Genomic DNA, 13,969 nt, shown 5'->3' on the forward strand with positions numbered 1-13,969 from the left:
GAATGGACTCATCGATATGTCCTATGGCTATTTTGTTCTTTGCTGGTTAATACTTTTTATCATTGTATAGCACCACAGTTAATCATTGTTATTCTTTTGTCTGATGTTCTTTTAAATGTTTTTATTGGGGTATGCTTTCAAGAAAAGATTTCTGGTTATTTATATATTGATTGTCATGCATTCTATATTGAGCTGAGTGCCAATGCCTGCTTCTTTTCCTCTCTAGTACCAATTGTTTACAGCAGACTGTGCACCCTCATTTTCTTATATCGGTTGGCTGTGCATTCCCTTTTTCTTGCTCCTAATGTCTAAAGTATCACTGAACACCGCTGGCATAGTGCGCCACTGTATATTACGCTCCAATGTATATAGCGCTCCGCTCTATACTGCGCCCCCCGCTTAATACTGCACTATGCTGTATTCTGCACCCCGCTGTATTCCGCGCCCCGCTGTATACCATGCCCCGCTGTATGCCGCACCCCGCTGTATACCGCTTTCCTCAGTATACTGCGCTCCCCTGTATTTCGCGCTCCCCAGTATACTGCACTCCTCAGTATACTTAAATATAACAAGAAAAGACAGAATACAGGACCATTGCCACCTCCTCAGTATAATGTACTCCACTGAGCTGCTAGGAGCGGAGGCTTGAGGTGAGCACACAAGAGCAGGGGGAGCGGCGGGGAGGAGAGCGTGGCGGCGGCGGTGGGTGGGTAGGGGTGGCGGGGAGAGCGGCAGGAGGGGAGTGTTGCGGCAACATGGAGAGTGGTGGTGGGGGAGGGGTGGCAGCAGGGAGAGTGGTGGAGGAGGATGAGAGTGTAGCAACAGCGGTGGGGGGAAGGTAGCGGCAGTGGACCAGCGCCTGTACTCACACATCCCGAACAGGTGACAGGGGGAAAGTGCAGCACACAGCATACGCTGTGAGCTCCACAAAGATGGCGGAGATATCCTCCCTCTGCTGTGATCTGGACAGTCCAGGGGGCATGTGCAGCTGACAGCACGGTGCTTTCAGTGTTACAGAATAGGGATGGAGAACGACAACTGTCTTCTTTGCCGTATTTGAGGTAACTGTCGTTCCACACAGCAAATCCAAGATGGCCGCCCCCAGTGCTTCAGTAACAGTAGAATTAAATAAAAACTAAATAAGCAGTGAGTTTAATTTTGTATTAAAAATACTTGATTTCATAATCACTATTATTAATATAAAAATAAAAAAGCGTGACACCTTCCTTTTAACAGTCAGCATCTTTCACAAAGACTAATACATATTTTATGTATTATACTAAGCATCAGAATTCTACAATACTATGCGTACAATATGTATAAGTGAATGTCCATGCACTGCATAAGATATATACCGATGAGCTAAAGGGGAACAATGTTTTGAACTTTTGACTTTCAGGCTCCATGTCTCACCATCCATTACAGGTTCGAATGTGAGGTTACCTTCATTTTATAGACAATCATCTTGGCTATCTCATACATAAATTTGACTTGCAACAATTTAGCATATGATTAGGTATGTAGAGTCTTGTCATGGCACTGTATTGTTACTGTTTTGTTCCTGGTGTTTGAAAAATATTTTTCTTCCTGTATACTACAAATTACAACTTGTTCTCACACTCCCTAATAGCTCAGTGTGGTATTAGGTTGATTCCCAAGCGAAACGTCACAGATTCAATTTGAGAATTCAAAGTGCTGCTGCGAATTGCGTCATTATTTACATGTGTCAGTCAACAGCTGCAGAGCCCAGTTGTTCCTACTTCCAGGTTGTCACGCTTCCCAGTCCCCTGGCCCCGTTCTCCGGTCCCCGTGGCCCGCTCCCCGGCGGCGTCCCCTGCTCACCACTCCGGTCCCGGCCTCCTCGTCCCCGCCTGCGGCCTCCATGCGTCCAGCTCCCCGCTCCCGGCGCTCCTCTGCGACGTGGGACTCCCAGCCGGGCGCTCCTGCTTCCTCCTCACCGCTTCCTGGACTGGCTTCTGGCACACGGGCCTCGCGCATGCGCATTAGGGCGCGCGCGCGGTCATTGACCCTTTCTTAAAGGGCCAGCACCCAGAAACAGGATATTGCATAGACAGGTACAGGGTATATAAGGTTTCTCTTTCCTGGTGGGCGGGGCCTGTTCTACGTGTTTAGTAAGCTAGTGTTCAGGTCCCCTATTGCTTTGCCTTGTGCTTTTGCCTGCATTAACCCTGTCCTGTCTCGTAGAGCCTGTCCTGCCACGCCAGCCGCTCCGAACCACGCTCATTCCCGTACCCTGACGGTGACTTCGGCGGATGTTCCACCATCTCTGCAGCTCCGCCAGTCTCCAGTCCCTGGCTCCGTTTGGTGACCCGTTCCATCGCTCAGCAAGTTCCGGATCCCGCCTGACCTTACCACCTGGCCTCGGACTCTGAGCCTCGTCACCCGGACCACCGTCCAGAACTCCGTCCACCTTTCCTGCTCCCCTACAGACTGTCCGGCTACCATTAGTGCTTCGGCTGCCGTGCACCCAGACCCTCTGGCGGGGTGACCTGCCTGGCTGCCTCCTCAAGAGAAACCGGTGTACGGTCCAGAGGTTCCACCACCCGGATGTTACACAGGTACTGCAATAGCATGGGCCATGTCATGCCCCATGTGATAAGGTCACATGACACACCTGCATCATGTCCAACGTGACCCATCACATGATGCACACATGTCGCCAGCCACGTGATCAGATTCAATGAGGTGCCTACATCAAATGTCAAATGACCCGATGCATTGCCCACACTCGTGTCATGGGTTAGGAGACCAATCAAGTGGGCATAATAATAGACAAGAGGGTCCAAGTTAGGGCCTGATGGTACACCAGGAGTCACACATAGGTGACCAATTAGAATCCCACCAGCCGAATTCAGGGGCCCTGTCACTGAGTGGAGCAAATAGTGCAGCATTGGGTTGTAATCTATATATAGGAGCCTATCAATCGCAAAAGGAAATAAAAACTCTGGTTAAAATAGTAGGTACAAAATGCGGAGATCAAATCCTGTCTATTCAAGAACAACATAGTTGGAGAATAGAAATTATATCAAATAAACCCATTGTAATTTTTAAAGGTAATACAAATGTCCTTGAAAATCAAAATTCCATTGTAACATTATGCATTTATTATTAACTGGGTTAACCAGGCAACAGAGTTCACCATGTGTAGTCCTATATGACAAGACACATAACCCCCCCCCAACTGGTATAAGCAGAGCTAACTGCAGCTAGGAATATCCAGAACCATCATAAACCAACCCTAATGAGGGTGAGTTCTATAAACAAATGATGTTTATAAGAAGATATATTGTGTTTCCCCAAAAATAAGACAGTCTTATATTATTTTTGGCCCCGTAAAATGTGCTAGGGCTTATTTTCAGGGTGGGGCTTATTCTCGGAGAAACACAGGTTGGGGGTAAGTTTAATTTAACCCCCCCCAAAAAAATAAATAGACACCCCCCCTTTCCCAGAAGAATCATACTCACCAGACCCCAGGTGTCTGCTTCGCTCCCATGTACTCCTGCGATCTTCAGCGGGCGCTCCAAGAAAGTATACTCCACAGCAATCCTCCTCTGCTTCCGGCCACCACTCACACACACATCAGATCGCGCATGCACTCACTCATACATCAGATTGCGCACATGTGCCGCCCCCACGTCAGCAGTCGGGCTGCTCGGATCCGGACCCGCAGTGGCTCGAGGGATTCTCCGGACCCGGGGGTCGCGCGGACACTCAAATAAAAAAGGGACGTATATGTACGAGGATTGCTGTAAGTACTTCGTGACGCCACCCACGGTGTGTGGTGAGATGTGGCACCACTGCTGCTGTTCGGGAGCACCTGGGGGCGATGGGATAGCAGTTGTATATTAACCCCTCCGTGGGTAGGGATGGATGCCCCGGGGCTCAGTGTCCGGGATACAGGGAGCGATGCGGGCCGGAGATGGCGCGCCAGGCCGGATCGAGGAGTATTGGTGTACTCACTGTGGAATAAATGCACACGACTCTATTGATAAACCAAGGTGTCAGTGGCCATCTGCCGCGTTCGGGTGTACTCGGGTCCCACACCCGGTCGGTGTACCAATGTCCCTTCCTCCGGCATTTTGTTATTTTCCTCACTTTGGAACAACTCCATCTGGAACGGGGAAGACCACTCCCGGTATTTTCTGGTTGGGAGATGTGCCCGCAAAAACTGACCCTTGGGATTTCAGTGGATGATTCCAGACACCCTATCCCCCGCGGTGGGCTGCCGTTTCACTCTATCTGGGCTAACACTTCTGGAATAAGGCCTGCAACCTTGCTTCCGGCCTGGTGAATTAGAGAAGGGGCTTGCAACCTTCTTCTAACTAGGGTCCAGGTACCCCGCCTGTGCACGGTTTCCGGACCGGATCTCCGTGGTCGGTACCGGCGGGCTCCAACCCTGCCCCTGTCCACTCTGGATCTACCGCAACCGTATTCCCATCTCTTTTGGACATGGCCCACTGCTTGCCACCTAGGGCTGGTTCCTGCGCTTATCCTGCCACCCAGCTTATCAGGTAATTGTCCTGTCCTGTCTTAATCAGCTAACTGGCTGGTTGTCAGATGCCTTATGTTGGCGTTCTTTGTAAATAGCGTTCATTATATGAATGCATTAAGGCCACGTCACACTAAGCAACATCGCTAGCAACATCGCTGCTAACGAACAACTTTTGTGACGTAGCAGCGATGTTGCTAGTGTGACATCCAGCAACACCCTGGCCCCTGCTGTGAGGTCGTTGGTTGTTGCTGAATGTCCTGGGCCATTTTTTAGTTGTTGCTCTCCCGCTGTGAAGCACACATCGCTATGTTTGACAGCGACAGAGCAACAACTAAATGTGCAGGCAGCAGGAGCCGGCTTCTGCGGAGGCTGGTAACCACGGTAAACATCGGGTAATCAAGAAGCCCTTACCATGGTTACCCGATATTTACCTTCGTTAACTTACCAGTGTCCCCGCTCTCACGCTGCCAGTGCCGGCTCCCTGCTCTCTGCACACGTAGCCACAGTACACATCGGGTTAATTACCCGATGTGTAGTCTGTCTGTGTGCAGGGAGCAGAGAGCCGACACTGGCAGTGTGAGAGCGGCGGACGCTGGTAACGAAGGTAAATATCGGGTAACCAAGGTAAGGGCTTCTTGGTTACCCAATGTTTACCGTGGTTACCAGCCTCCGCAGAAGCCGGCTCCTGCTGCCTGCACATGTAGCAGAGTACACATCGGGTAATTAACCCGATGTGTACTGTGGCTAGGTGTGCAGGGAGCCAGCACTAAGCGGTGTGCGCTGGTAACCAAGGTAAATATCGGGTTTGTTACCCGATATTTATCTTAGTTACCAAGCGCAGCATCTTCCACGCGGCGCTGCTGGCTGGGGGCTGGTCACTGGTTGCTGGTGAGCTCACCAGCAACTCCTGTAGCAACGCTCCAGCGATCCCTGCCAGGTCAGGTTGCTGGTGGGATCGCTGGAGTGTCGCTAGTGTGACATCTCACCAGCGACCTCCTAGCAACTTACCAGCGATCCCTATCAGGTTGGATGGTTGTTGGGATCACTGGTAAGTTGTTTAGTGTGACTGGGCCTTTAAGTTGGGGTCACACTAAACGACAGCGACAACGACGTCGCTGTTACGTCACCATTTTCTGTGACGTAGCAGCGACCTTGTAAGTCGCTGTTATGATCGCTGCTTAGCTGTCAAACAGCAGCCGAAGCAGCGATCATAACGACAGTGCTGCAACATGTGCAGAGAGCAGGGAGCCGCGCACACTGAGCGCTGGCTCCCTGCTCTCCTAGCTACAGTACACATCGGGTTAATTACACGATGTGTACTGCAGCTACATGTGCAGGGAGCAGGAGCCGGCACTGGCACCGTGAGAGCGGCGGAGGCTGGTAACGAAGGTAAATATCGGGTAACCACCTTGGTTACCCGATGTTTACCTTGGTTACAGCTTACCGCAGCTGCCAGATGCCGGCTCCTGCTCCCTGCTCGCTTCATTTCGTCGCTCTCTCGCTGTCACACACAGCGATCTGTGCGTCACAGTGGGAGAGCGACGACCAAAAAATGAAGCTGGACATTCAGCAACGAGCGGCGAACTCACAGCAGGGGCCAGCTCGTTGCTGGATGTCACACACAACGGCAGCGACGTCGTTGTCGTTGTCGCTGTGTGTGACACCACCTTTAGACTATCTTTGATAATGGGGTAATCTTATTAACTCTGACAGCCACCCTGTGCTGCACTGGGAACATTGTGCCTGATTGTATGATCTAACGGCATGGGTTTGTATTTACACTTGCGGGCTGATTCCTGTGTTCCTCCTGCCACCCAGCTTATCAGGTAATTGTCCTGTCCTGTCTTAAGGCCCCTTTACACTAAACAACTTACCAGCGATCCCAACAACGATACAACCTGATAGGGATCGCTGGTAAGTTGCTAGGAGGTTGCTGGTGAGAGGTCACACAGTCAGACGCTCCAGCGATCCCACCAGCAACCAGTGACCAGCCCCCAGCGACGCACTGAAGCGATGCTGCGCTTGGTAACTAAGGTAAATATCGGGTAACCAACCCGATATTTACCTTGGTTACCAGCGCACGCAGCTACACGTGCAGAGAGCAGGGAGCAGCGCACACTGCTTAGCGCTGGCTCCCTGCTCTCCTAGCTACAGTACACATGGGGTTAATTACCCGATGTGTGCTGTAGCTACACGTGCAGAGAGCAGGGAGCAGCGCACACTGCTTAGCGCTGGCTCCCTGCTCTCCTAGTTACAGCACACATGGGGTTAATTACCCGATGTGTACTCTGCTACACGTGCAAGGAGCAGGAGCCGGCACGGACAGTGAGAGCGGCGGAGGCTGGTAACGAAGGTAAATATCGGGTAACCAAGGACAGGGCTTCTTGGTTACCCGATGTTTACCGTGGTTACCAGCCCCCGCAGAAGCCGCCTCCTGCTGCCTGCACATTTAAGTCCCCTTTACACACTGAGACTTTCTAGAGACCTCTTGTGCCTCCATCTCTTGTTCCTTAAAGATCTGTATATGTACAAATTTTTGTAATAAATACCTTGTAATAGGAATTGGGACTGTGTTCGCCTCTGTTTCTTGCTCTTTTCTTGTCTGTGGTATAGCGAATGTCCAACATAATTATTATAATCCATGTTTTATTGTGACCAAATATGTAAGAATATGAAGTTTTCACTGCATTTACTTTTGCCACCTAGCCAGTAGACCAGGGCCACTAGCCTGTCTACACTTCTCTAGGCTCAGCTTTCCTCTGACAGTCTGTCCGTGTCACTCCTTTCAACTTGAACTCCAAAACTAGATTAACTGGTCCCTGCCCTTGGATCCTAAAGACCTAAAGACCCCTAGGTGAAAATAGATGCTTCGGTCTATTAGAGCGCTATAGATTGGCTGCCAGTAGTTTGAATGAATTTTCTTTATTATGAGCTCCTGTTATTACACTACGCGTTTCTGCAATCCACTATTGCTTTCATCAGGTATAGCAGGAGCGCCTTACAAACATTACATTTATAGATAAAAAAAAGCCACAAGTGACCTTCTGGGTGTGCCATTTATTAAATCATTAGATCATTAGCCCTTTAACCCTTATGGGAGCTAAAATCTTATAGTAGAATACTGGATAAAAAAATGAAAATTAGTTAAAAACATTAGGGCAGAAAAACCATTATATAGTGAAAAAATAATTTGTTTAAGATATATAAAGAAAAAAAATAAATAAATAAAAAATATTTTTATATATATATATATATATATATATATATATATATATATATCTCAAATCATTACAATGTGAAATGCTTTTCTACAGTTTTAAAAGATTACATAAAAAAATTACATAAACAAAATCGCATAAAAATACATAAAAAATGTATATTATGACTTACAGTCAGGGCCAGAAATATTTGGACAGTGACGCAAGTTTTGTTATTTTAGCTGTTTACAAAAACATGTTCAGAAATACAATTCTATATATAATATGGGCTGAAAGTGCACACTCCCAGCTGCAATATGAGAGTTTTCACATCCAAATCGGAGAAAGGGTTTAGGAATCATAGCTCTGTAATGCATAGCCTCCTCTTTTTCAAGGGACCAAAAGTAATTGGACAAGGGACTCTAAGGGCTGCAATTAACTCTGAAGGCGTCTCCCTCTTTAACCTGTAATCAATGAAGTAGTTAAAAGGTCTGGGGTTGATTACAGGTGTGTGGTTTTGCATTTGGAAGCTGTTGCTGTGACCAGACAACATGCGATCTAAGGAACTCTCAATTGAGGTGCAGCAGAACATCCTGAGGCTGAAAAAAAAGAAAAAAAATCCATCAGAGAGATAGCAGACATGCTTGGAGTAGCAAAATCAACAGTCGGGTACATTCTGAGAAAAAAGGAATTGACTGGTGAGCTTGGGAACTCAAAAAGGCCTGGGCGTCCACGGATGACAACAGTGGTGGATGATCGCCGCATACTTTCTTTGGTGAAGAAGAACCCGTTCACAACATCAACTGAAGTCCAGAACACTCTCAGTGAAGTAGGTGTATCTGTCTCTAAGTCACCAGTAAAGAGAAGACTCCATGAAAGTAAATACAAAGGGTTCACATCTAGATGCAAACCATTCATCAATTCCAAAAATAGACAGGCCAGAGTTAAATTTGCTGAAAAACACCTCATGAAGCCAGCTCAGTTCTGGAAAAGTATTCTATGGACAGATGAGACAAAGATCAACCTGTACCAGAATGATGGGAAGAAAAAAGTTTGGAGAAGAAAGGGAACGGCACATGATCCAAGGCACACCACATCCTCTGTAAAACATGGTGGAGGCAACGTGATGGCATGGGCATGCATGGCTTTCAATGGCACTGGGTCACTTGTGTTTATTGATGACATAACAGCAGACAAGAGTAGCCGGATGAATTCTGAAGTGTACCGGGATATACTTTCAGCCCAGATTCAGCCAAATGCCGCAAAGTTGATCGGACGGCGCTTCATAGTACAGATGGACAATGACCCCAAGCATACAGCCAAAGCTACCCAGGAGTTCATGAGTGCAAAAAAGTGGAACATTCTGCAATGGCCGAGTCAATCACCAGATCTTAACCCAATTGAGCATGCATTTCACTTGCTCAAATCCAGACTTAAGACGGAAAGACCCACAAACAAGCAAGACCTGAAGGCTGCGGCTGTAAAGGCCTGGCAAAGCATTAAGAAGGAGGAAACCCAGCTTTTGATGTCCATGGGTTCCAGACTTAAGGCAGTGATTGCCTCCAAAGGATTCGCAACAAAATATTGAACATAAAAATATTTTGTTTGGGTTTGGTTTATTTGTCCAATTACTTTTGACCTCCTAAAATGTGGAGTGTTTGTAAAGAAATGTGACAATTCCTACAATTTCTATCAGATAGTTTTGTTCAAACCTTCAAATTAAACGTTACAATCTGCACTTGAATTCTGTTGTAGAGGTTTCATTTCAAATCCAATGTGGTGGCATGCAGAGCCCAACTCGCGAAGATTGTGTCACTGGCCAAAGATTTCTGGACCTAACTGTATCTATATTATACTCATAATCTGTTTAGTATCCGGTATGTTCCATGTATCTGCTTTATTACCTATTATTATACTTGGATATATTCTTCGTATTTTGGGAGGTGAGGGGATAGTTTCTCTTTTTTCCAGTAGATTCCTTATTATATTGAAGCATTATAAAAATTATTATAAAAATGATTATAAAAAATATTATTGTGAAGGATCATAAATTTGTAAAGTCTTTTCTTTCTCGGTTGTATCTGACTCCTCCTCTACATCCTCTCCTCCTCTTTTTCTCTTGGGGTGGCGTCCCGAAGCCACTTGAAAATAATGAGTAATTTTCATGTTGCCTGAATTATTATATCTAATAGGGATTTTTTCCATTTGGTTATCATTGTATATTTCTGTTGAAGTAGATGATACAATTAAATTCGATTGTATAGGATCCTGTGTACTTGTTTCTATTAGGGGTGCTTCACACACACGAGATCGCTGCTGAGTCACGGTTTTTGTGACGCAGCAGTGACGTCATTAGCGATCTCGCTGTGTGTGACACTGAGCAGCGATCTGGCCCCTGCTGTGAGATCGCTGCTCGTTACACACAGCCCTGGTTCGTTTATTTTATTGCTGCTCTCCCGCTGTGACGCACAGATCGCTGTGTGTGACAGCGAGAGAGCGACGAAATGAAGCGAGCAGGGAACAGGAGCTGGCGTCTGGCAGCTGCGGTAAGCTGTAACCAGGGTAAACATCGGGTAACCAAGGTGGTTACCCGATATTTACCTTCGTTGCCAGCCTCCGCCGCTCTCACGCTACCAGCGCCAGCTCCTGCTCTCTGCACATGTAGCTGCAGTACACATCGGGTTAATTAACCCGATGTGTACTGTAGCTAGGAGAGCAGGGAGCCAGCGCTAAGCGGTGTGCGCGGCTCCCTGCTCTCTGCACATGTAGCTGCAGTACACATCGGGTTAATTAACCCGATGTGTACTGTAGCTAGGAGAGCAAGGAGCCAGCGCTAAGCGGTGTGCGCGGCTCCCTGCTCTCTGCACATGTAGCTGCAGTACACATCGGGTTAATTAACCCGATGTGTACTGTAGCTAGGAGAGCAGGGAGCCAGCGCTAAGCGGTGTGCGCGGCTCCCTGCTCTCTGCACATGTAGCTGCAGTACACATCGGGTTAATTAACCCGATGTGTACTGTAGCTAGGAGAGCAGGGAGCCAGCGCTAAGCAGTGTGCGCGGCTCCCTGCTCTCTGCACATGTAGCGACGTTATGATCGCTGCTGCGTCGCTGTGTTTGACAACTAAGCAGCGATCATAACAGCGTCATACAAGGTCGCTGTTACGTCACAGAAAATGGTGACGTAACAGCGACGTCGTTGTCGCTATGTGTGAACCCAGCCTTAGAATAGATGGTATAATTAAATTAGATGGTATAGGATCCTGTGTGATTGTTTCTTCATGTACTGTTAATATTGATAGATTGGGGTATTGTGTAATATTTTCTATTGTTATACGTTCATTTTGTGTTTCATTAATTTGCGTTGGTGTATTCATTATAAAATTAGAGGCTTTAATGGTTTCTATATTGTTCATTTCCATATTGGGTGTCGGTGTTTCTTTATTGTTATTATTACAGAGTTCCTCTGTGTTATTCCCTTGGATGATCCCATCGAGATTAGAAGAACCAAACATAATGGGTGATTTATTTAGATCATATGAAAAGGATTTTTTATTATTAGTATAGGTCACTGGTTCATTACTATTTGTTTTATTGTTTTTTAATTTTGATCTATGTTGTGCATAATAAACTTTTTGTTTCTCAGATGTCAAATAGTTTATTGATTCTTTACATTTATCTTTTATACATTTATTTGTATTTTTATTATTTTTATTAGATCTAGCTTTGTTTTGATCTTTTTTCGCTTTATTATGATCCATATTGGTGTTCGTGGTTTCTATATTTACAGCTTCTATATTGATGGGGTTAGTTTCAATTTCCATGGTGTCATTATCTTTTTTTATTTTCAAGTCTATCCTTTATGTATTTTATGGCTTTTTTCTTGATTATTTATTCTTCATATTTATTCAGTGTGACTTTCATTATCAAATATATTTCTTTATATTATTTATTTCTTTCTCTGAGAATGAATAAAGATCCATATTTTTCTTTTCTATCTCGTTTAGTCTAATATTAACTTCTACATTGATTTCTGTATTATCTGTTTGATTGCCCAGTATATCAGTTATAAGTAATTCCCTATGCGATAATCCATTGTTTTTGAAGAAATCCATGTTTATCCTCTTATTTACAAAACGTGTATATGTGTGTGTCGCCCTGGACAAGCCAGGACGTCACAGGTACTGCAACAACACGCCCCACACCCCGGTTAGGAACACCAGAGTCAGACACAAAATCCTTGTTGCCTCCCTCCAGGGGCTGATTTCCACACCAGGTGGGGTGGAGCCAGGCGGTTGGCCCCACCCACTGAGGAGTTCACAGTCCTGGAGGCGGGAAAGGAAGGGAGTTGAGTTCCGTCAGGGAAAGTGAGAGGAGTAAAGTGGTAAAGGAGCAGACTGACAGTGTCCGGGTACGTGGCCCGGGCACATACAGCAAGGTTGGCAGACGGTGGTGACCGTCTGCAGGCGAGGCCGATTGACGCACAACCGTAAGGACCGGGGTCGGGCGGTGGCCCGCCGATACCGAACCGGGGAGCGAAGAGAAGCCAGCACCATTCGGCAGGGCCTACGGACCCCGACCAAGCTTGGAGTCGCCGTTAAATCAATCAAATCAGTCAGCGACGGGAACCTCCGGGGTTTCCCAGCAGCAAAGACCCGACTGAAGGCAACCGCTCAACCATGAAGGGAAATACAGCTACCGCCACAGCTAGAGTTCCCAGGGCCAGAGCCTGCGGGCAAAAAGAGGCTCCTCTGGCAAACACACCGCTGGGGAGCGGGCTACCGGTGGGAAGCAATCGGGGCCGAAAACACAACACAGGTGCAGGGAGTTGACAGTCACCGCCAACCTACCGGGAGTGACCACCACAGCCGCCTGTGGGACCCATCCATCCAGCCGTTTGTTTTACCAGAGACTCCGTGTACGTTACTGGCTGAGTGAGTACCACCGTGCCGTCAGGCACTGCTCTGCCCCCCCCGCGACCCTGCACCTCACCAAACCCTGCCATCCACCTTCCAGTCACCATCACCGGGCCCCGGGACCACCAAATCCCCCTACCCATGGAGGGGAGAGAAACATCTCGGCTGCTCCCTGTCATCGCTCCCGGGATCCCCGTACAGAGCGGTGGTGGTGTTCCCAACCTCACCACACACCGTGGGTGGCGTCACGGATCACATCCCCAACTCAAACCGCCCCCCTTTCACTCACGGGCGAGGAGCGCCGCTCGAGTCCCCGGAGCCGGCCCACCGCTCGAGCCACCGAGCAGCAAGCAGCGCCGGACCCGAGCGAGAGCGCAAGCGGCGGCGCCCTCCCCGCCCGCGACAACTTGGCATCACGAACATGATCTTTCCGCTCTGCCGTCTGATAGAGGTGCACCTTGTGTCCCGCCGGAGGTGTCCGGCCGAAAATTTTCAGAAACCGCCATCTTGGGCGCGAAAAGTTCCCCGCTCGAGCGTCTTCCCGAGCAGTGGAGGCGCGAAAGCCGAAGCTCCGCCCCTGAAGAGGAGGTGCCGGAAAGAAACCAAGGGGGGAACGGAAACAAGATGTCTGCGGCCGACGGAGCCGCTGGAGGAGTGGTGGAGGAGTGGTGGACGTAGCCGTAGGAGTGCCTGCGGATGGGAATGGGCCCAGCCGTACTCCGGCCGCAGAAGCGGCAGGGGCCGCGGCTCCCGCCCTTGCTCAGGTGATGCCGTTCTCCTTGCCCTATGTGCCCGGATCTACCTGGCTGCTGCAGTACGACGGGAAACCTGACACTTTGCAGGTCTTCCGGAAGAAGCTTAGCCCGCTCCTAGAACTGTACCAACCGACTGATAAGCAGCGTGCAGCGGTAGTGCTGGGGCAGCTAACCGGCGCGGCTGAGCAGGAAACGGAGACCTGGGCCGAGGGAGACCGGTCCTTCGTGGCCGCTATCTTCGAAAAGCTACAGATTGCCTTCGAGACTCGCACCGGAGCTGAGCTGCGAATGCAGTTTTACCAATGCCGACAGCGGCCTACCGACAGTATTAGAGACTATGCCCTGCGTCTGCAAACTTCTCTCCGTACGCTGAAGCGGGTGGATACCATCAATGATGCTGACAGTAACAAAATGCTGGTAAAGCAGTTCGTGCAGGAGATGAGATCCCCGGAGGACCGCAAACAGCTTCGGCTGTGGGCCTTAGAGCACCCTGATGTGGACTTTGCCGTGTTGAAAGAACGTGCCATTAACGCTCTGCAGCCCTTGACGTCCGGTGTCCCTGGAGCGGCCCCGTGGCCGGCTGAGACGGCTCC

The 13,969-nt window shown here is 48.5% G+C and overlaps 1 protein-coding gene across 1 annotated transcript in view; it reads left to right on the top strand.

Annotated features, from left to right (window-relative positions):
• Nucleotides 1-13,969, top strand: part of LOC142251620 (U3 small nucleolar ribonucleoprotein IMP4-like) — a 135,427-nt gene that overhangs the window by 27,483 nt on the left and 93,975 nt on the right. The window lies entirely within an intron of this gene.

Source organism: Anomaloglossus baeobatrachus, chromosome 9, assembly GCF_048569485.1.
Source record: "Anomaloglossus baeobatrachus isolate aAnoBae1 chromosome 9, aAnoBae1.hap1, whole genome shotgun sequence".
NCBI classification, from domain to species: Eukaryota; Metazoa; Chordata; class Amphibia; order Anura; family Aromobatidae; genus Anomaloglossus; species Anomaloglossus baeobatrachus.